The following is a 21,649-nucleotide window of genomic DNA, read 5'->3' as shown; positions in this document are numbered from 1 at the left end:
GCTTAACATCCAAGGATACACATTACGTTGAAAGGACGGGCAGGTAGGCAGAGGGGGGTGGGTGGCTCTGTTGGTAAAAGATGAAATAAGATCTTTAGAAAGAGGTGATATAGAATCCGAAGGTGTAGAATCCTTGTGGGTAGAGTTAAGAAACTGCATGTGTAGAAAAACTCCAATGGGAGATTTATACAGATGGCTAAACAGTAGCAGGATGTGAGCTAGGGAGGGGCAATGTTGTGATAATCATGGGGGATTTCAATATGAAGGTAGATTTGGAAAATCCAGTTGGTACTGGACCCTAAGAGAGGGAATTTGTAGAATCCCTTGACTTGGGTTTTTAGAATAGCTTGTTGTTCAGCCCATGAAAGGAATGGCAATTCTGGATCATATGTTATTTAATGACACAGATTTGATTAGGGAGCTTAAGGTAAAGGAGCCCTTAGGAGTCAGTTATCATAATATGGTAGAATTCACCCCACGAATTGAGAAGGTGAAGCTAAAACTGGATGTATCAAAATAACAGTGCAGTAAAGGGAATTACAGAGACATGAGAGAGGAACTGGCCAAAGTTGATTGGAAGAGGACATGAGCAGGGATGATGGCAGAACAACAATGGCTGGTGTTTCTGAGAAAACATTCAGAAGGGACAGCAAAGATACATCCCAAGGATGAACAAATATCTTAAAGGAAAAGTGAAGCAACCAAGGTTGATAAGGGAAGTCAAAGACAGCGTAAAATCTTAAAGAGAGGACATATAATATAGCAAAAATTAGTGATAAGGTAGAGGATTTTAATAACCAACAGAAGGCAACTAAAAAGCTATCAGGAAATTAAAAATGAAATATGATGGTAAGTTAGCGAACAATATAAAATAGGATACCAGAAGTTTTTATTCAAATATATAAAGAGCAAATGAGAGACAAGAGTGGATATTAGACTGCTGGAAAATTATGCTGGAGGGGTAGTAATAGGGATAAAGAAATGTCAGATGAACTGAATAACTATTTTGCATCAGTCTTCTCTGTGGAAGACACTAGCAGAATGCCAAAAGTGCGAGTGTGTCAGCAGGTAGAAATGAGTGTCATTCCTGTTGCTAAGGAAAAGGTGTTTGGGAATCTGAGAAGTCTGAAGGGAGGTAAGTGACGTAAACCAGATGGACTACACCACAGAGTTCTGAAAGAGGTAGCTGAAGAGACTGTGGAGGCATTAGTAATGCTCTTTCAAGAATCACTAGATTCTGGAATGGTTCCAGGGGACGGGAAGGCCGCAGATGTCACTCCACTCTTTAAAAAAGGAAAGAGGAAGAAGAAATGAAATTGCAGACCATTTAGCCTGACATCAGTGGTTGGAAGGACGTTGGAGTCAATTATTAAGGATGAGGTTTAAGGTAACTTGGAGACACAGGATAAAATGGGCGAAAGTCAGCATGGGTTCCTTAAGGGGAAATATTGTCTGACAAATCTGTTGGAATTCTTTGAGGATATAACAGACAGGATAGACAAAGGAGAGCCAGTGGATGTTGTTTATTTAGATTTTCAGAAGGCCTTTGACAAGGGGCTGCACATGAGCCTGTGGTATTACAGGAAAGATACTAACATGGATAGAAGGTTGGCTGATTGGCAGGAGACAAAGAGTAGGAGTAAAGGAAACCTAACCTGGTTGGCTGCAAGTGACAAGTAATGTTCCACAGAGGTTGGTATTGGGACCACTTCCTTTCATGTTATATGTCAATGATTTGGATGATGGAATTGATGGCTTTAAGGCCAAATTTGCAGATGATACAGAAGTAGCTGGGGGATCAGGTAGCACTGCGGAAGCAGTGAGTGAGCAGAAAAACTTGAACAGATTGGAAGGATGAACAAAGAATTGGCAGATGGAATATATTTCAGAGAAATATATGGTCATGCACTTTGGTAGAAGGAATAAAGGCAAAGATTATTTTCTAAATGGCAAGAAAATTCAAAAATAAGAGCTGCAAACGGACTTGGGAGTCTTTGTATGCAGATTTTGGCCCCTTATCTAGAAAAGATGTGCTGGCATTGGAGAAGATCGAAAGGAGGTTCATGACAATGATTGCAGGAATGAAAAGATTAACATATGAGGAGTATGTGATAGCTCTGGGTCTGTACTTGCAGTAGTTTAGAAGAAAGGTGGGTGGGGGGGGGTATCTCATTGAAGCTGATCGAATATTGAAAGGCCTAGAGAGAGCGGATGTGGAGAAGACATTTTCTATAATGGGGGAGTTTGGGACCAAAGGGCACAGCAGAATTGAGGGATGTCCATTTAGAACAGAGATGAGGAAAAATTTCTTTAGCCAAAGGGTGGTGAATCTATGGAATTCATAGCCACATATGGCTGTGCCGGCCAAATTATTGGGTATATTTAAGGAGGATGTTGATAGGTTCTTGATTCATCAGGGCATCAGGGAGAAGACAGGAGAATGGGGTTAACAGCGATAAAAACTCAGCCATGATGGATTGGTGGAGAAGACTCATTGGGCCAAATGTTCTAATTCTGTTCCTATGTCTTATGGTCCTATGGTGTTATGGTCATGCCAATCTACTGAGAAATGATGTCTCATTCAGTATGCCACTGTTAGGCTTTCAACTAAAACTAGGATGAGAGAACATAGCACTGGCTTCCAGGATCTTTTAGAAATGATCTTAAATTTCTCTAACTTGTCTTTGATGATCTAGGATCAGAGTACATCACAGAATTGTTTTCATTTTATTATCCTGCTTGACTTCTCTGGTCTTCTTCCACCGGTCTCTTAAATTTAAACAATCTTCCTCAAAAGATAATTGGTAGGTCAGCTTTTTTGATCTATGCTGTTAAACTGTGGGCGTCAGTACCTGAAACTAAAAGGGATGCAAACTCAGTTGACACTTAAATGCTAGCTCAAAACCTATTTCCTTAACATTGCTTTTAACTAGCAACTTTCTGTCTTTTATTTTCATGTTTATTTTTATTTTAAATTTTATTTCATGTTTGCACTTAATCCCATTGTAAAACATGTTGAACTATATCATCTGTATGAAAAGTATTTGATGAACTAAGTTATTTATTATTATTGTTATCATTATTACTTATTTTTTTCTCACCTCAAGCTGGTAAAACCTGAGGTATGGGCATAGCCGAGCACACTCATTTGTCAATTGCTAGGAACTCTCAGACTATTGTAGTGGCATTTAGTATTGTGGCTTTCTGAAGATTTACATAAATATTGCTGTGTAACCCTAATTGTCTACCGTAACACTTTTGTGTAGTGCCTTTGGCATGGCACCAATTGTAGATATTACTATGGGACAATGTATGCTCTGTTCATGTTCCATTGTCTTTCAATTTCCTCTTTTAATTCAGCATGTTTCTGTTTTTTCTCACTTATTGATTTCTATACGTTATATATGTTTGTAGTAGCTATATCTATTAAGTAAGTTGTTCTTACTTGTTTATCCTGTCATATTATATCTGGATGATTATTATGGACTATCCTACCTGTAATAATGGGTGAGTCATAATATAATTTGTAGGACCCTGACTCTAAAACTGAACCAGGCTTGTATTTGTAGTAAGATATGATGTCTTTTATGAGTTTGTATTTTAAAGCAAGGTTTTGAATAATGATGTTTGGCACTTGATTTTGTCTGTGTAAGTTATCAGATTGAGTTAAACTGCTGCAGGATCTTGTAATATGTTTGATTTTTTTTCTGGTTTCGCTTGGCATTTCCTGCATTTATCATCCTGAATTTTTTGGTGTATTTTGTATTTTTGATAAATTTTTGTGTTAACCACCTGGTCCTGTCTTGCCATAAGGAACCCCTGTGATTCTGAGGAGAGGTCTCCAACTCTGAGTTAGGCATTCAAAGCATCCTTGTTGACATCTAATCTGCTCAGTTCATGGGGATGTCTTCCATGGAGGGTCATGTTCTTCCATAGGCTAACCTTTTCTAACCTGTTGCGCATTCATTTACGTTTACTGGTGTGTATTTCTTATCGGAATTGCATATGCTCACGTGGAGTGCTGAATCCTACTTTCATTGATGAAAGTATTTCCTTAGAAGTTCCTCTAGTCTGCTCAGATCATGGGGATGTCTTCCACAGGGAGTCATGCTCCTCCATTTGTTAACTTCTTCTTCCTCTTCATCTTTTCCTCCTCCTCCTTCTTCTTCTTCTTCTTCTTCTTCTTCTTATTATTATTATTATTATTATTACCACTGAATGTATAATGCCATGAGGACACCTCTCATTGAAATAAATTTTCCTGAGTAAAGGCTATTCTTACTTAATCACTCTTTATTAGACAATCCGTTGATCCCAATAATTAATTTTGTAAACCTTTGCTGCATTAGCTTTTATGCATTTCCCTGCAAAACAATGCAATGGGAGGCTTTCATGACAGACAACAGTGGCTTAAGGAAGTGGATTCCCTCTATGCTCTCAAGGCCATATATAGCGATTGCTAAAAATGCTTGTTACACCCACATCTCATAAATGAGATTTAAAAAATCTGCATACTGAATGCATCATTATCTACTTTGACTGCATTCAGTTGGGCATTTATAATAAAGGTTGTGGTTTTTCTATGGCATTGTAATTCCTCAATACATTCCCCGCCTCTGTAAATTGTTTTCAAGTAGTTGCTATTATAAAATTTAGGATAAGGGCCCCTGACCTCAAAGGCTTTCCATCCACGGTTCATCAGTCACTTGTTATTTTCAGAAGCATGTCATGATATTGACTAACGGGTACCATGTGTTTATTTGGCTTTGTGTCGGAAAGTTCTGCTTTAATTCCCCATCTACTCCTAATTCACAAATTATGGGAAAAGTTTCCCAACTACTGGCCATAAAGGGAGCAGTAAGTCTAGCCCATGTATCCCCTGTGGTTTGAAACCTTCAGCACAGTGAACAATTTGTCTGGGTTTTAAGAAAAAGAAACTACTTTCAAGTCAGTTTTGTTTGTGTGGAACAAAATACATTGAGTACTCTTCCTCTGTACTGGGCTCTACTAATGCAAAAGGATTTCCCTACGCTGGCCTATAGTTACTGACATCAACTGCATGTAACTCACTAACCCTAATTACATTATAACTGTATTATATTTGCTTGACTCCAATCTAGACTGAGACTGCCTCTGTCAATGACCTCAAGGTTTGGATCTGTCTGAATCTGCCTCATCTGCCCACTCCATCAGATACCTCCTGCCCTGTATGTGGAAGATGTCACGGAGCACAAAACCCACTGAACTGGAGTGGACTCAAGAGATTGTGCAGATGTTGGAAATGCAGAGCAACATACACAAATTCTATCACTCGACCCATTGTTTCCATTTGCCCCTACTGATATCAATATCAACATTTGAATACTAACAAATGAACATAGACATTGGCATTGGCAGAAAAAAATCCTTTTGCTTTGAAGCTTCAATGATTGTGAGATAATCCTCATCTTCTTACCCAGTTCATTGTGGGTGAAGATGACTTACTTCCTCTCCAGCCTCGGCCCAAATTGTCGACTGATCACCCATTTCCATAGATGCTGCCTGACTTGCTAAGTTCCTCCAGCATTTTGTGTATGTTGCTCAGATGGGCGCAGAAAGTCCCCACGCGTGGAAATATGCTACCGGCCAGGTGGTCTGCTTTTATGAAGTTGATTGAGAAGCTGGTGCCTAGCAGTGTAACAGTTATTGTAACACTGTCACAGCACTGGGGATCTCCGATCGGTCTGTGAGGAGTCTGCATACTCTCCTGTGACCACATTTCCTCTGAGTGTTCTGGTTTTCTCCCATATTCCAAACACGTACAGGTTAGAGTTAGTGAGTTGTGGGCATGCCATGATGGTGCCAAAGCACGGCGACACTTGTATGATGCAGACAACACAGTTCAATGTAAATTTTTACAAATGAAGTTACGTTTTAATCTCTTTAAATAACTACTGCATTTTCTTCAACATTCTGCAATCTTTTCTTCACCATGTCACTGGGCAATCTCTCACATCCTTGTGAAAGTCTCATTTTGTCATCTCACCTGCAAACAGCACAGCCAGAAAGTGCAAAATGTTTCACCACTACATAGAACATAGAACATAGAATAGTACAGCACTTTACAGGCCCTTTGGCCCACATTGTTGTGCCAACCCTCAAACCGTGCCTCCCATATAACCCCCCACCTTATATTCCTACATATTCCTGTCTAGTAGTCTCTTAAACTTCACCAGTGTATCTGCCTCCACCACTGACTCAGGCAGTGCATTCCACGCACTAACCACTCTCTGAGTAAAAAACCTTCCTCTAATATCCCCCTTGAACTTCCTACCCCTTACCTTAAAGTCATGTCTTCTTGTATTGAGCAGTGGTGCCCTGGGGAAGAGGCGCTGGCTATCTACCCTATCTATTCCTCTTAATATCTTGTACACCTCTATCATGTCTCCTCTCATCCTCCTTCTCTCCAAAGAGTAAAGCCCTAGCTCCCTTAATCTCTGATCATAATGCATACTCTCTAAACCAGGCAGCATCCTGGTAAATCTCCTCTGTACCCTTTCCAATGCTTCCACATCCTTCCTATAGTGAGGCGACCAGAACTGGACACAGTAATCCAGTTGTGGCCTAACCAGAGTTTTATAGAGCTGCATCATTATATCGTGACTCTTAAACTCTATCCCTCGACTTATGAAAGCTAACACCCCATAAGCTTTCTTAACTACCCTATCTACCTGTGAGGCAACTTTCAGGGATCTGTGGACATGTACCCCCAGATCCCTCTGCTCCTCCACACTACCAAGTATCCTGCCATTTACTTTGTACTCTGCCTTGGAGTTTGTCCTTCCAAAGAGTACCACCTCACACTTCTCCGGGTTGAACGCCATCTGCCACTTCTCAGCCCACTTCTGCATCCTATCAATGTCTCTCTGCAATCTTCGACAATCCTCTACACTATCTATAACACCGCCAACCTTTGTGTTGTCTGCAAACTTGCCAACTCACCCTCCTACCCCCACATCCAGGTTGTTAATAAAAATCACGAAAAGTAGAGGTCGCAGAACAGAACCTTGTGGGACACCACTAGTTACAATCCTCCAATCTGAATGTACTCCCTCCACCATGACCCTCTGCCTTCTGCAGGCAAGCCAATTCTCAATCCACCTGGCCAAACTTCCCTGGATCCCATGCCTTTTGACTTTCTGAATAAGCCTACCATGTGGAACCTTGTCAAATGCCTTACTAAAATCCATATCGATCACATCCACTGCACTACCCTCATCTATATGCCTGGTCACCTCCTCAAAGAATTCTATCAGGCTTGTTAGACACGATCTGCCCTTCATAAAGCCATGCAGACTCCACACATTTTAATTCCACATCCCATTCCCATTCTGACATGTCTATCCACGGCCTCCTCTACTGTAAAGAAGAAGCCACACTCAGGTTGGAGGAACAACATCTTATATTCTGTCTGGGTAGCCTCCAACCTGATGGCATGAACATTGACTTCTCTAACTTCCGCTAATGCCCCACCTCCCCCTCGTACTCCATCCGTTATTTATTTTTATACACACATTCTTTCTCTCACTCTCCTTTTTCTCTCTCTGTCCCTCTGACTATACCCCTTGCCCATCCTCTGGGATCCCCCCGCCCTTGTCTTTCTCCCCGGACCTCCTGTCCCATGATCCTCTCATATCCCCTTTGCCAATTACCTGTCCAGCTCTTGGCTCTATCCCTCCCCCTCCTGTCTTCTCCTATCATTTTGGATCTCCCCCTTCCCCTCCCACTTTCAAATCTCTTACTAACTCTTTCTTCAGTTAGTCCTGACGAAGGGTCTCAGCCTGAACCGCTGACTGTACCTCTTCCCAGAGATGCTGCCTGGCCTGCTGTGTTCACCAGCAACTTTGATGTGTGTTGCTTGAATTTCCAGCATCTGCAGAATTCCTGTTGTTTGTTGTCCCTGATCAGACCATGATTCTATAAATGCCCATAGATCCTATCTCTAAGAATCTTTTCCAACAGCTTTCCCACCACAGACGCAAGGCTCACTGGTCTATAATTACCCGGACTATCCCTACTACCTTTTTTGAACAAGGGGACAACATTCGCCTCCCTCCAATCCTCTAGTACCGTTCCCTTGGACAACAAAGACATTAAGATACTAGCCAGAGGCTCAGCAATCTCTTCTTATGGAGCAGTCTGGGGAATATCCTGTCAGGCCCCGGGGACTTATCTGTCCTAATGTATTTTAACAACTCCAACACCTCCTCTCCCTTAATATCAACATGCTCCAGAACATCAACCTCACTCATATTGTCCTCACCATCATCAAGTTCCCTCTCACTGGTGAATACCGAAGAGAAGTATTCATTGAGGACCTCAGTCACTTCCAAAGCCTCCAGGCACACCTTCCCACCTTTATCTCTAATCGGTCCTATCTTCACTCCTGTCATCCTTTTGTTCTTCACATAATTGAAGAATGCCTTGGGGTTTTCCTTTACCGTACTCGCCAAAGCCTTCTCATGCCCCCTTCTTGCTCTTCTCAGCCCCATCTTAGGCTCCTTTCTTGCTACGCTATATTCCTCAATAGACCCATCTGATCCTTGCTTCCTAAACCTCATGTATGCTGCCTTCTTCCACCTGACTAGATTTTTCACCTCACTTGTCACCCATGGTTCCTTTACCCTACCCTTCTTTATCTCCCTCACCGGGACAAATTTATCTCTAACATCCTGCAAGAGATCTCTAAACATCGACCACATGTCCATAGTACATTTCCCTGCAAAAACATCATCCTAATTCACACCCGCAAGTTCTAGCCTTATAGCTTCATAATTTGCCCTTCCCCAGTTAAAAATTTTCTTGTCCTCTCTGATTCTATCCTTTTCCATGATAATGCTAAAGGCCAGGGAGCGGTGGTCACTGTCCCCCAGATGCACCCACTGAGATATCTGTGACCTAACCCAGTTCATTACCTAGTACTAGATCTAGTGTGGCATTCCCCCTAGTCGGCCTGTCCACATACTGTGACAGGAATCCGTCCTGGACACAATTAACAAACTCTGCCCATCTAAACCCTTGGAACTAATCAGACGCCAATCAATATTAGGGAAGTTAAAGTCACCCATGATAACAACCCTGTTATTTTTGCACCTTTCCAAAATCTGCTTCCCAATCTGCTCCTCTGTATCTCTGCTGCTACCAGGGGGCCTATAGAATACCCCCAATAGAGTTACTGCTCCTTTCCTGTTCCTGACTTCCACCCATACTGACTGAAAAGAGGATCCTGCTACATTACCCACCCTTTCTGTAGCTGTAATAGTATCCCTGACCAGTAATGGCACCCCTCCTCCCCTTTTCCCGCCCTCTCTATCCCTTTTAAAGCACTGAAATCCAGGAATATTGAGAATCCATTCCTGCCCTGGTGCCAGGAATTCAATAGTTTCCTACACTGCACTGTTTTGTAAACAGGTCTTTGGAAAAGGACATGATCCCACAGTATTCAGAGATGGGAACTCTGCTGACTGACCCGGTTCAATTCCTGCAGATCCCTGCTCAATTTTGGGAGGGGAGGGGAGGGGAGGGGTGGGACATTGGTCAACTTTCCTGGTTTACTGATGATTTAACCAATTGCCAAGGGTATTCTGGCCTATGGTACAAGTACACGAACTATAGTTAAATTTCCTGACAGCTGCCGCAGAGACATGAATTCCAATCCCGTTAGAACAAATAAGGAATTTAAATGTATGAGGGCATGGTATGAAATGGTTAGTGCAGCACTTTAAGTGCCAGCTGAAAGATCAGGGTTCAATTCCTGCCACGGCCTGTAAGGAGTTTGTATCTTCTCCCGGTGGGTGACCGCATGGACTTCCTCTGGGTGCTATGGATTCCACCCCAATAGCAAAAGCATATGGATCGGATGAGTGATTTGTGGGCATCGTACATTGATGCTGGAAGCATAGAGATGCGTACGGGTCGCCCAGTGTAATCCTGACTGATTTGATTTGCCTTTCACTGCATGTTTCAATGTGCATTTGATAAATAGACCCAGTCTTTAAAAATGATTAAAATGTAAGGAATTAAATAAGGTCAGAGCTTGCATTAGTCATGGTGACCATGAAACTACTGAATTTCCACACAGAAAAAAATCTAGCTTACCACTGCCTTGAAGGAAAGGACTTCTATAGGGGCCTCCGAAGTTACCAGTGTAGCTGGCTGTTAACAGCCTCCTTAAATTCAGGGGCAATTAGGGATGAGCAATGAACATTGGCCATGCTATGAATTCCACAGGCCAGTGAAAAAATCTGTGATGGCTGGAACTGGTGTCTTGATAACAATTTTCATTAAATCCTAGCTCATGCTATCCATAGCTGAAAAATACTTAATTTCCACTCTTCTGTCAGGAAGATATATACAGAACCTAAAACTAGATATTTAAGGTCCCTTCTGTGGGTTTCAGAGAATTGTATCCAATGTTTTTCTTTTCCTTTGTGGAAATGAATAGAAAATAAATATAAGCCTCAGATCGTAGAGTTAAAGATTTTAGGGAGTTGTAATCATGACTCATCTTGGTAATAAAAGCCTTCAATCCCACAACCACAGCACCCAAATATTTTCTCTATATCACACCAGTGGATTCTACCCCACAAACCCAACTTCCTCAAGAAGAATTTGGCAGGCACGTCACCGCATCTGCGTGGCGTCCCAAATCGCAGTCCGAACACTTTAGAAATGTGATAACAGGTTTGCCGAAACAAACAGAGAAATCTGTCCTGTGCAGCAGGATCCCAGAAAAACAGGAAATTAGTTGGATGACCCGGTAGAATGTTTTAATGTTCTGACGAAGGATCATGTTTTACCTCAGGTGACACGGTAGAATAGTGGTTAGCGCCATATTTTACAGAGCCAACTGTAGGAACAGAGTTCTGCTCCCACCACTGCCTGTAAGGAAATTGTCCCATGAGCACGGGGATTAGGGTTGGAAAGTTGTGGACATGCTATGTTTTTGGTGACTCTTGTGGGCTGGGCCAGCACGTCCTCAGACTGCGTTGGCTATTAACACAAATGACGTATCTCACTGTACTGTATGTTTTGATATTTTGATTTACATGTGACAAATAAATCTAATCCTTCTTTGTTTTTTTTCTAGAAATAGAAGGAGGCTATTCTGCCCGTACAGAATCTCAGAGCAATCCTATCAATCCCATTCCCACACTCAGTTCTCTGTAACCTAATCTTTCTCGTGTGCCGTCCACCACCCCTGTTGTCCTGGCATCCACCTAACGAGGGCAATTTCCAGCATCCATCATCAAACATCCTCACCTCACAGGTCATGCTCTTTTCTCACTACTGCCATCAGGTAGAAGGTACAAGAGCCTCAGGACTCACATCCCCAGGTTCAAGAACAGTTACTATCCCACAACAATCAGGCTCTTGAACAAAGGGGTTAACTACACTCACTCGCCCATTCATTGAAATGTTCCCACAACCAATGATCTCACTTTAAGGGCTCCTTATCTTGTTATTTCATGCTCTCATTAGTTATTGCTATTTATTTGCATCTGCACAGTTTGTTGTCTTCTGCACTCTGGCTGATTGTCCGCTGATCCTGTTATAGTAACTATTCTATGGATTTGCTGAGTATGCCCACAGGAAAAAGAATCTCAGGGTTGTATATGGTGACACCCATCAGAATCAGAATCGGGTTTATTATCACCAGCATGCGTCATGAAATTTGTTAACTTAGCAGCAGCAGTTCAATGCAATACATAATTTAGCAGAGAGAGAAAAAGGTAATAATAATAAATAAAATAAAAGATAATAAATAAACAAGTAAATCAATTACATATATTAAATAGGTTTTTTTTAAATGTGCAATAACAGAAATACTGTATATTTAAAAAAGTGAGGCAGTGTCCAAAGCTTCAATGTCCATTTAGGAATCAGATGGCAGAGGGGATGAAGCTGTTCCTGAATCACTGAGTGTGTGCCTTTAGGCTCCTGTACCTCCTACCTGATGGTAACAGTGAGAAAAGGGCATGCCCTGGGTGCTGGAGGTCTTTAATAATGGACGCTGCCTTTCTGAGACACCACTCCCTAAAGGTGTCCTAGGTGCTTCGTAGGCTAATGCCCAAGATGGAGCTGACTAGATTTACAACCTTCTGCAGATTCTTTCGGTCCTGTGCAGTAGCCCCTCCATACCAGACAGTGATGCAGCCTGTCAGAATGCTCTCCACGGTACAACTATAGAAGTTTTTGAATGTATTTGTTGACATGCCAAATCTCTTCAAACTCCTAATAAAGTATAGCCGCTGTCTTGCCTACTTTATGACTACATCAATATATTGGGACCAAGTTAGATCCTCAGAGATCTTGACACCCAGGAACTTGAAGCTGCTCACTCTCTCCACTTCTGATCCCTCTGTGAGGATTGGTATGTGTTCCTTCATCTTACCCTTCCTGAAGTCCACAATCAGCTCTTTCGTCTTACTGGCATTGAGTGCCAGGTTGTTGCTGTGGCACCATTTCACTAGTTGGCATATCTTACTCCTGTATGCCCTCTCATCACCACCTGAGATTCTACCAGCAATGGTTGTATCGTCAGCAAATTTGTAGGTGGTAGTTGAGCTGTGCCAAGCCACACAGACAGGTGTATACAGAGAGCAGAGCAGGGGACTAAGCACACACCCCTGAGGTGCACCAGTGTTGGTCGTCAGCAAGAAGGATATGTTGTCACCAATCTGCACAGACTGTGGTCTCTGGTTAGGAAGTAGAGAATACAATTGCAGAGGGAGGTACAAAGGCCCAGGTTCTGTAACTTCTCAATCAGGATCTTTGATAATAAAATGATCATGTACTTTGATAATAAAACTTACTTTGAACCTTGTTCTTTGAGCTTCGAATCTCAAAATTGGCACATATTTGAGGGGTGTGTTGAACAGGACAATATGATCGTGGGCAGAACATGGGACCTGCTTAGACGGGCATCTTGATCAGCAGAGACTGGTTAGTCCTGTTTCCATTCTTTATGAATCTGTAACATTTAAACTCCGTACAGATGTCACCAGTTGACTCAGCAATTGAACCTGGGTCAGTTGATCTGAAGGACCTGAGCACTAACCTAATATGTTAAATCTTCTTCTCTCTCTATTGATGCCACCTGGCGTTCTGAGCAGCCTGAATATTTTCAGATTGAAGTCAGTTTAATAATTATGGAAAATTCCTGGCATATGAGGCCATTCAGTCCAGTTTGTCTGCTATGCAGCCTAATCCCACCTTCGAAAATGGGGTCCAAATACCTACAGGAGATTGCTCTTCAAAGTATGCATTCGAGTATTTTCAGGCATTAGATTCCAGATGCCCACCACCCCTCTGAGTGAAAATATTTTCCTCATTGTCTGTTTGATTCTTTTACCACTTTAAGCTTTGAGAGAATTAGATCAACTCTCTTTCCTTTGACATAGATCCCTCATTATTATTTATCACATTCAAAGTTCAAAGTTTAATCTATTATGATTGCATGTGTGTATTACCATATATTAGCTTGAGATTCACTTTCTTGGAGGCATTTACAGGGAAAAAATACAATAGAATTTTACACAAAGCTGTACATAAACAGATAAAGACTGTTTCAAGGCTCCCCTCAGCTTACTCTGCTCCAAAGAAAACAACCACAGGTTTTCCAGTCTTTCCTCTTTTTTACAGTTTTTATGTGACGGGAAAATCCTGTAAGTATCCTTTGGACCCTCTCCAATACAATCTCTGAGGCCTCCGTCCGTCGGAGTTGAACATGGACATTGTATCCAAGCTGTTGCCAACGTAGCAAGCTCCCCCTCCCCACGCATCTGATGAACCCAAAGGGATGGCAGAGACCGATACAGTTTGGTACCAGCAGCGTCGCACGCGTTGCCAGTCAGCTTTGAACTAACGTGGGACTGCCTTAGGGACTCCAGCTCCGGAATTTTTCCTCAGGGTTTGCTCCCGAATCCTTCCCATGAGTGGGTCTAGCCTCAAGGCAGCGGAGGTTTGAGATCAGAGTTTTCCTTCTCCTGGATGAGCTGCCAACCACGGCTGATGAGCCCCAGCTGTCTGAAGCGACTGGTTTTAAGCCGCCTTTGACCCTTCTCCTGTCAGTAGAGATGGTTCAGCCGGGTTTAGTAGCTAAGCCACATGTGAAGGCCAGGAGCTGGGCCTGGTTGTCAGAGGCTATTTGAGGCTATACAATCATGCCCTTTCTATAATGCAGTGAACCAAATTCTAGATAGTACTAAATCTGTGTCAAACAAGTGTTATATACAGTAGTAGAATAGGTTCCCCACTCTGATATTCCACATGCTGGCTAATAATGCCTTCCTTATGACTTTTTAATCTTCTCATTTGAGGGATCTATGGATGTGAAGTCCAACGACCTCAATCACACCTCTCCAGTTTAGTACTTTGCAGCAGAGTGCTAATTAGTTGTCGTCCTCTTGGCTCTAGAGGCAAGTGCACGTAAGTATCGTACATACCCTAGCTCCCTGAACATTAAAAACAACACATGGTTATGGTTACATGCTCAGACTGCCTGCTGCTGAAGTGGGAACCTGGCCTGCTGGCCTGGGCACCGGACCTCACCAGCTGTTGCGTACCGTTGTGCCAGGAACCTGGCATAAGCAAAGAGGGACGGAGACAGCAATTTCCATCGCAGGGAACATAGAACCTAGAAACCTACAGCGCAATACAGGCCGTTCGGCCCACAATGTTGTGCTGACCATGTCACATCCAAGGTGGCCTTTTAATTTCAGACATAGGTATTATTCATGATTAAAACAGATATATACAAAAGAAGAAGCAGGGCAAAACAAAAAGCCTTCTATATTCTGAAGGGAAAAAGAAGCACAAACATAGCACCCTTGCCACTCATGAGGCTCTTTGATTGTCTGAGGGGCTTCCCCTACACAACTCTGTGTGGTAGCAGAAGGAGTCTAGTCTGCGGTCCGTCCCTGCACAGGCTTAGCGTTGGCTGCATTGAGTGCCAGTGCGCCTCAGCAGATGCTCCTGCAGCCTGGTGGACTGAGCCAGTCTGCGGTTTCCCCACTACGTCCAAGAGGAGATAAGGGAGATGGTAGGACCTGGGCGTGAAGCAGCTGCTGCTGGCATGCACCCCGGGCCCCACGCCACAGTGCCGAGTGGGCACACAGTTCCCCATGGTCCACCCAACATAGGATCTCACAAAAAACCCTCTCCACCCTGAGCCATGGGTGATTCACGGCTGAGGGAATACCAGAAGAGTCTGGGCAGGAAAAGGTTTCATGTCAGGTTCTCTACACAATGGTGAAGTCATCTCCCTACACATAATACTAAAATTAACACAGTCTATTCCTGCTCTCTTTCTTGTAGACACTGCGAGCTAAGCAAGATGCCAGTGCATTGTATATGCCCTTCCCAAAAACAATGCTTCACACGACTTTTGTTTAAATTTAATTTGCCACTTTCCTGGTCAACAGCTTATTAACATCGTCCCGCAGCCTGAAGTTTCCCTCCTCACTATTATCCACACAGCCAGCTTTTCCGTCATCTACAATTTTTCTCCCAGTGATACAGCCTGAATTTAGATCTAAAAACACGAACATATTCTGCATATTACAGATAGCGAAGGACCTGTGGAAACCCATTCATCACAGCCTATCAGTCACTCAAATATTACCAGTGTAGGCTGGAACTGAGCCAGCTTTGGATCTGACTCGCCAGCTCTCCTTTAGATCCCTCAGGCTTCTATGTTTTTTGACCATCCAGCCTTCTGAGACCTTGTCAAAGCTTCCCCCCTGAAACTGAAGAGAATAAATAGCTGGCAAACACATTGTTTCTGCAGCTGTTTTCCATTGACGCCAGCAAGCAAGCATTTTCATCTAGAATGGAAACCAAACACATTTTCAGGTATTTCCTTCATTCCCCCTTCTTCTCTTCTTCGTCCTTTATTGAACACGCTGTTACAGTTGAGACTGCTCGCAAAGCCATCACCTCCTCCATCACACCGACAACATGAACAACGTAGCAGATCAGTTTCTGCATTAGCGGAGAACCTGCGATCTCATGCACAAGTCTGAAGCACGATGACTGGACATTTAAATTCAAATTAAAATGCTAGCACTAGCAACATTGACCATGAACGTATGGAATTGCCATTAAAATTTTATGAACACTCTTCAAAAAAGGAAATCATTGTGACTCACAGTTTCCTCCCCCTTTTTACCACAGTGATCTGTGGTGGATTTGAAGTATGGTAGCACAGATGGAAGAACTTGCATTTATTCAGCGCCTTTCCCATCCCCAGGATGCTTCAAAGTTCATCGGAGCCAGATAAAACAAAATTATCTAGTTCCAGTTAGTGTTAACTTCGCTTGCCGCTCTTCAGATTCTGCCTGACTTGCTGGGTACTTCCAATATTCTCTTTAATTTCAGTTTTCCAGCCACTGCTATGATATGTGCTTCATTGTTCCAGCACTCTCCTCTCTTTCTCTTCAGTCCTAACTCATCTTCTATTTATATCTTCTCAGGAACGCTTGCCTACACCATTTCCTTTCAGCGGGCTCGGACACAAACTGTGTCATTCAGTCTCTCATTTTCAGCGAGGTGTAGACAGCTGCTTTGCTCCTTCCTTCTTGTTCCTCCGGTTCAGTGAAAAACATGCTGAATTTGTAACCTTACCCAGGTCTGAGGAGAAGTAATTTAGCTGAAACCTTAACTTCGTTTCTCACTCCATAGCTGCCACCCTACTTCCAGTGCAATTTTAGCATCACCTGTTTTAATTTTTGGACCATAAAATAAAATTGGAATAAATTTAAAGGACAAATCTAAAAGCTCTATGCCTGAAAGGATGTACCGTTCAAAGGAGAATAGGTGAATCAAGGTTCAAGTTTCAGATACATTTATTATTATAGTGTTATGCAGTATGCAACCCTGAGATTTGTCTCCTACAGACAGCCATGAAACAAAGAAAGCCATGGAAGACTTCAAAGAAAAGCATTAACCCTCAAAATAACAATGAACAAAGAAAAAAACAAATCATGCAAATGGCAACAAGAACATTAACCGCGCCCCCCCCACCCACCATTTGCAAAAATTGAAAAATAAATAAATTGTGCAAGCATTTGTGTCAAGAGCACAAATAGAAAGATTAGCTTTATTTGTCACATGTATATTGAAACATATAGCGAAATGCTTTGTTTTGCATCAAATCAGATCACTGAAGAATGTGCTGGGCAGGCCGCAGGTGTCAGCACACTTTCAACTACAAGACATGCCCACAATCCACTAACCCTAACCATATGAGTTGGGAATGTGGGAGGAAACCCATACGGTCATGGGTAGAGTGTACGAACTCCTTACAGTCTGCAGTAGGAATTGAACCCCAATTTTACAACTTGTGCTGTAACACTAACCACTGCATTACCATGGCACCCACAGGAAATAAATGTTATCTGATAGCCAATACAGACAACAATGATTGGGCCCAAAATATTGAAGGGTACGTGATATTTAAGAAGAACAGAAGGCAGGGAGAAGATAGAGGAGTGATTCTGTCAGTTAATGATAGTCATAGCAAAATAGAAAAGAATGACCCAAGTTCAGGAAACCCAGATAAAGAAGCTGTTTGGGTGGAGATAAGAAATAATAAGGGCAAGATGGCACTTGGAGTATGTACAGCCCCCTACCAGTAACTACACCGTAGGACAGAGTACGAATGGAGAGCGATTAGAGCTTGTCACAAAGGCAAGGTGATAACCATGAGGATCTTAAGTGACAAAAGAGTGGAAAAAAGGGATGGACAGAGGTATCCTAAATGAGACATTCACTCTTCTCCTCTTATCCTTCAGGCAGAAGATAAAAAAGCCTGAAGGCACATACCACTGGGCCGAAGGACAGCTTCTACTCCACTGCTTTAAGATGATTAAATAGTTCCCCAGTATATTAAACTGGACTCTTGACCTCACAATCTACCTTGCTGTGATCTTGCACCTTATTGTTTACCTGCATGCACTTTCTCTGCAACCGTTACACTTTATTCTTCATTGTTACCTTATTCTACCTCAATGCACTTACTCTTTTCCATAGATGCTGCCTGGCCTGCTGACTTCCTCCAGCATTTTGTTTGTGCTGCATTGTTTAAAGATCTGATTTGTATGAACAGAAGCAAGATAAACTTTTCACTGTATTTTGGTACAGGAGACAATAATATACTATTTCCCATTCCAGTTCCATTGAGACGCTTCCGAGCTATCTCTTTAGAGGTGGAGGATACCTCCAAACCATGTGTTTGAAAACCTTTGAACGTGGATGTGGAAAGAATGTTTCCTAGGTGGGGGAGTCCAAGACTAGAGGACACAGCCTCAGAATAGAGAGACGTCCATTTATATTGGAGCTGAGGAGGAAATTCTTTAGCCAGAGAGTGGTGAATCTGTGGAATTCGTTGCCCAGGCAGCTGTGGAGGTTGAGTCATCGGGTATATTTAAAGCAGAGGTTGATAGATTGATTAGTCATGACATGAAGGTTACAGGGAGGGAAATGGATAATGAAATGTGGAGCAGACTCAATGGGCCAAATGGCCTAATTCTGATCCTATATCTTAGGCTCTATCAATGTACCTGTCCAGGTATTTTTTAAACGTTAATGAACCTGCCTCAACCACTTTCTCTAGCAGTTTATTCCATATATAAGCCACATTCCGGCTGAAATTGTTGTCCCTCAGGCTCCACTAATCTTGGTTCCCCAACCTGGTAAAAGCACAGTGTACATCCACCTTATCTATGCTACTCATGATTTTATACCCCTCTATAAGATCACCCCTCATTCTCCTGCACTCTAATGAATAAGATATTCTGAGCTTTTTCATGGGAAGCAGTTGGGAGGTGGATAGAAGAGCGGATTCAACAAAATGTTCAAAGCTCCCTTGAGAGGTGTAATATCTCACAGATCTGTGGAAATCCAAGGCGCGTGACAGCTGAAGGTGGAGAAGGATTCAGAATCTTTGGCTGCTGTATATCGGAGGCCAGGTAACGCAGTATGGATGGCAACTCCTTCCAACTACGCATTCACTCTCTCATCAAACATTTCCTTCCCTACATTCTGCAGAGTGTCCAGCACTGTACTCATTAGTCTCCTCAGAACCTTACAGGAGTGAGTCACTGTGCAAACTGGAACTGCCCAAGCAGAACTAAGATATCCAAGGAAATAAGATTAACATTTTTACATTGATATTTTAGGAAGCAGATCATGGTCCAAAAATAATTTCCTACTATGACTTTCTAACCTCTCTGTCATCTCCAACTCAACCCTAAGATTTACTGAGCAAAGAAGATTTATGTTGGAATGATTGTACCTCAGAATGTGAATTATTAGAGTTACAAGATTTTCCCAAGCAAAACATCTGTGTAAGTGCAGGATTCCCAAGAGAATTTGATTCACAGAACATTGAACTTTGCTTCAAGAGGGTCTCAAGCTGCTGACTAAACACTTTGGATTGCAAAGGCTTTGCATGCAGTCCAAATGTTAACACTGAGGATGTGCGAGTTTGCAATTCCTATTTTGGTGGTCAAGGTAGAGATCCAAGACTGCAATTATGAAAATGAGGTCGCAGTGTTAATAGCAGCCTTCAGAAAGATTAATGCCAATGCCAGCATCTGGTCACTAAATTGGTTTCTCAACAATGAACACTTTCCACATGGGTATACCTGAATTTACTAGTATGCAGATTCATTCTTCCTTAAATGTGGAAAGCTTGTGAACTGGTTTGGGAATTCTGTGCACAGCATTCATTCTTTATATGCTGGTTCTGTGAAGTTGATCTGCTGCTCAATATTCCAATGCGACACTGTATCAGTCAATGGCAGATGCCATATCTCTGGCCCTACATTCCTCCTTAGACCACCTGGAGAATAAAGACACAGATGTAAGGCTCCTTTTCATTGACTACAGCCCTGCCTTTAATACCATCATTCCAAATAAACTGATTCCTAAGCTCCGGAACCTGGGTCTTAACACGCAGATCTGCAGCTGGATCTTCAACTTCCTCACAGACAGGACCCAGGCTATAAAAATAGGGGACAAGCTGTCCTCTACAATCACTCTGAGCACTGGTGCCCCACGAGGCTGTGTACTCTGCCCCCTGCTGTACTCACTGTCCACCCATAATTGTGTAGCCATGTTTCCATCGAACTCAATATAAGTTTGCTGATGACACCACAATTGTGGGCTGTATCTCGGGTAATGATGAGTTTGAGTACAGAGAGGAAATTAAGAACCTGGTGGCATGGTGTGAAGACAATAACCTATATCCCTCAACGTCAGCAAGATGAAGGAATTGGTTGTTGATTTCAGAAGGAGTAGCGGACCGCACAACCCCATTTACATCGGTGGTGCGCAAGTGGAACAGGTTTAAGTTCCTCGGGGTCAATATTACAAATGACCTGACTTGGTCCAACCAAGCAGAGTCCACTGCCAAGAAGGCCCACCAGCGCCTTTACTTCTTGAGAAAGCTAAAGAAAAACCTGTCCCCTAAAATCCTCACTAATTTTTATAGATGCACCGTAGAAAGCATTCTTCTAGGGTACATCACAACCTGGTATGGAAATTGTCCTGTGCAAGACCGGAGGAAGCTGCAGAAGATCGTGAACACAGCCCAGCACATCACACAAACCAATCTTCCGTCCTTGGACTCACGTTACACCGCACGCTGTCGGAGCAGTGCTGCCAGGATAATCAAGGACACGATCCACCCAGCCAACACACTTTTCGTCCCGCTTCCCTCTAGGAGAAGGCTCAGGAGCTTGAAGACTCGTACAGCCAGATTTAGGAACAGCTTCTTTCCAACTGTGATAAGACTGCTGAACGGATCCTGACCTGGATCTGGGCCGTACCCTCCAAATATCCGGACCTGCCTCGCAGTTTTTTGCACTACCTTACTTTCCCTTTTTTATTTTCTATTTATGATTTATAATTTAAATTTTTAATATTTACTATCGATTTGTACTCCAGGGAGCGTGAGGTGCAGAATCAAATATCGCTGTGGTGATTGTACGCTCTAGTAGCAATTGTTTGGTGACAATAAAGTATGAAGTATAAAGTATCAATATTTTTGATAACGTTCCTAAAGCATCAAAGGTACTGCAGAAACCTTGTTAAATAGCCACCAGTCTGAAAAAGCACGATTTCCATGAATATGTAGACTGGAATTTACAGGAGATTTAACAATCCCTTGACACTCTTTGAAGAGGAGGAGGAGAGTTCTCCCTCATATCTTGGCCATTACTTATCTTTCAATCAGTATAAGAGAAACTGAATATCTGATGATTTTCCACTGCTGTTTGTTTTCTGGTAAGCTGGTGGCGGACTCAGATGCAGCGGCCTCTATGGGGCCAGCCAAAGGTGTTATTGTCTTTTTTAAACATCTTTTTTACGATTGCAAGACGCTACTGGACATTAAGAACATTAAGTACTGCAGGTCTAGCCCATCAGCGAGGTGCTCGTTAGCGGAGGAGCTGGACTTGGTGCAGACCATGTTGCAGCCTGCTACAGAAAGACGTCAGAGTTGGTGCACAAAGGTGGTGCGCAGTCTAACAGCAAGTGATTGTCTTGGACATTTTTCTTGCGATCGCAAGACCCTGCTGGACCTTGATAATGTGGAATGCAAGTA

The 21,649-nt window shown here is 42.7% G+C and overlaps 1 protein-coding gene across 1 annotated transcript in view; it reads right to left on the bottom strand.

The window, feature by feature from the left end:
* Positions 1-16,451, bottom strand: part of LOC134337308 (sphingosine 1-phosphate receptor 3-like) — a 42,027-nt gene extending 25,576 nt beyond the window's left edge. The window contains exon 1 of the mRNA XM_063032209.1: positions 16,191-16,451. The gene's annotated coding sequence lies outside the window, so the exon portion shown is untranslated. The remainder of the gene's footprint in view (positions 1-16,190) is intronic.
* Positions 16,452-21,649: the final 5,198 nt, after the last annotated feature.

The sequence above is a fragment of the Mobula hypostoma genome, chromosome 24 (assembly GCF_963921235.1).
Source record: "Mobula hypostoma chromosome 24, sMobHyp1.1, whole genome shotgun sequence".
Classification (NCBI taxonomy): domain Eukaryota; kingdom Metazoa; phylum Chordata; class Chondrichthyes; order Myliobatiformes; family Myliobatidae; genus Mobula; species Mobula hypostoma.
This window is presented reverse-complemented; position numbering and strand designations above follow the sequence as displayed.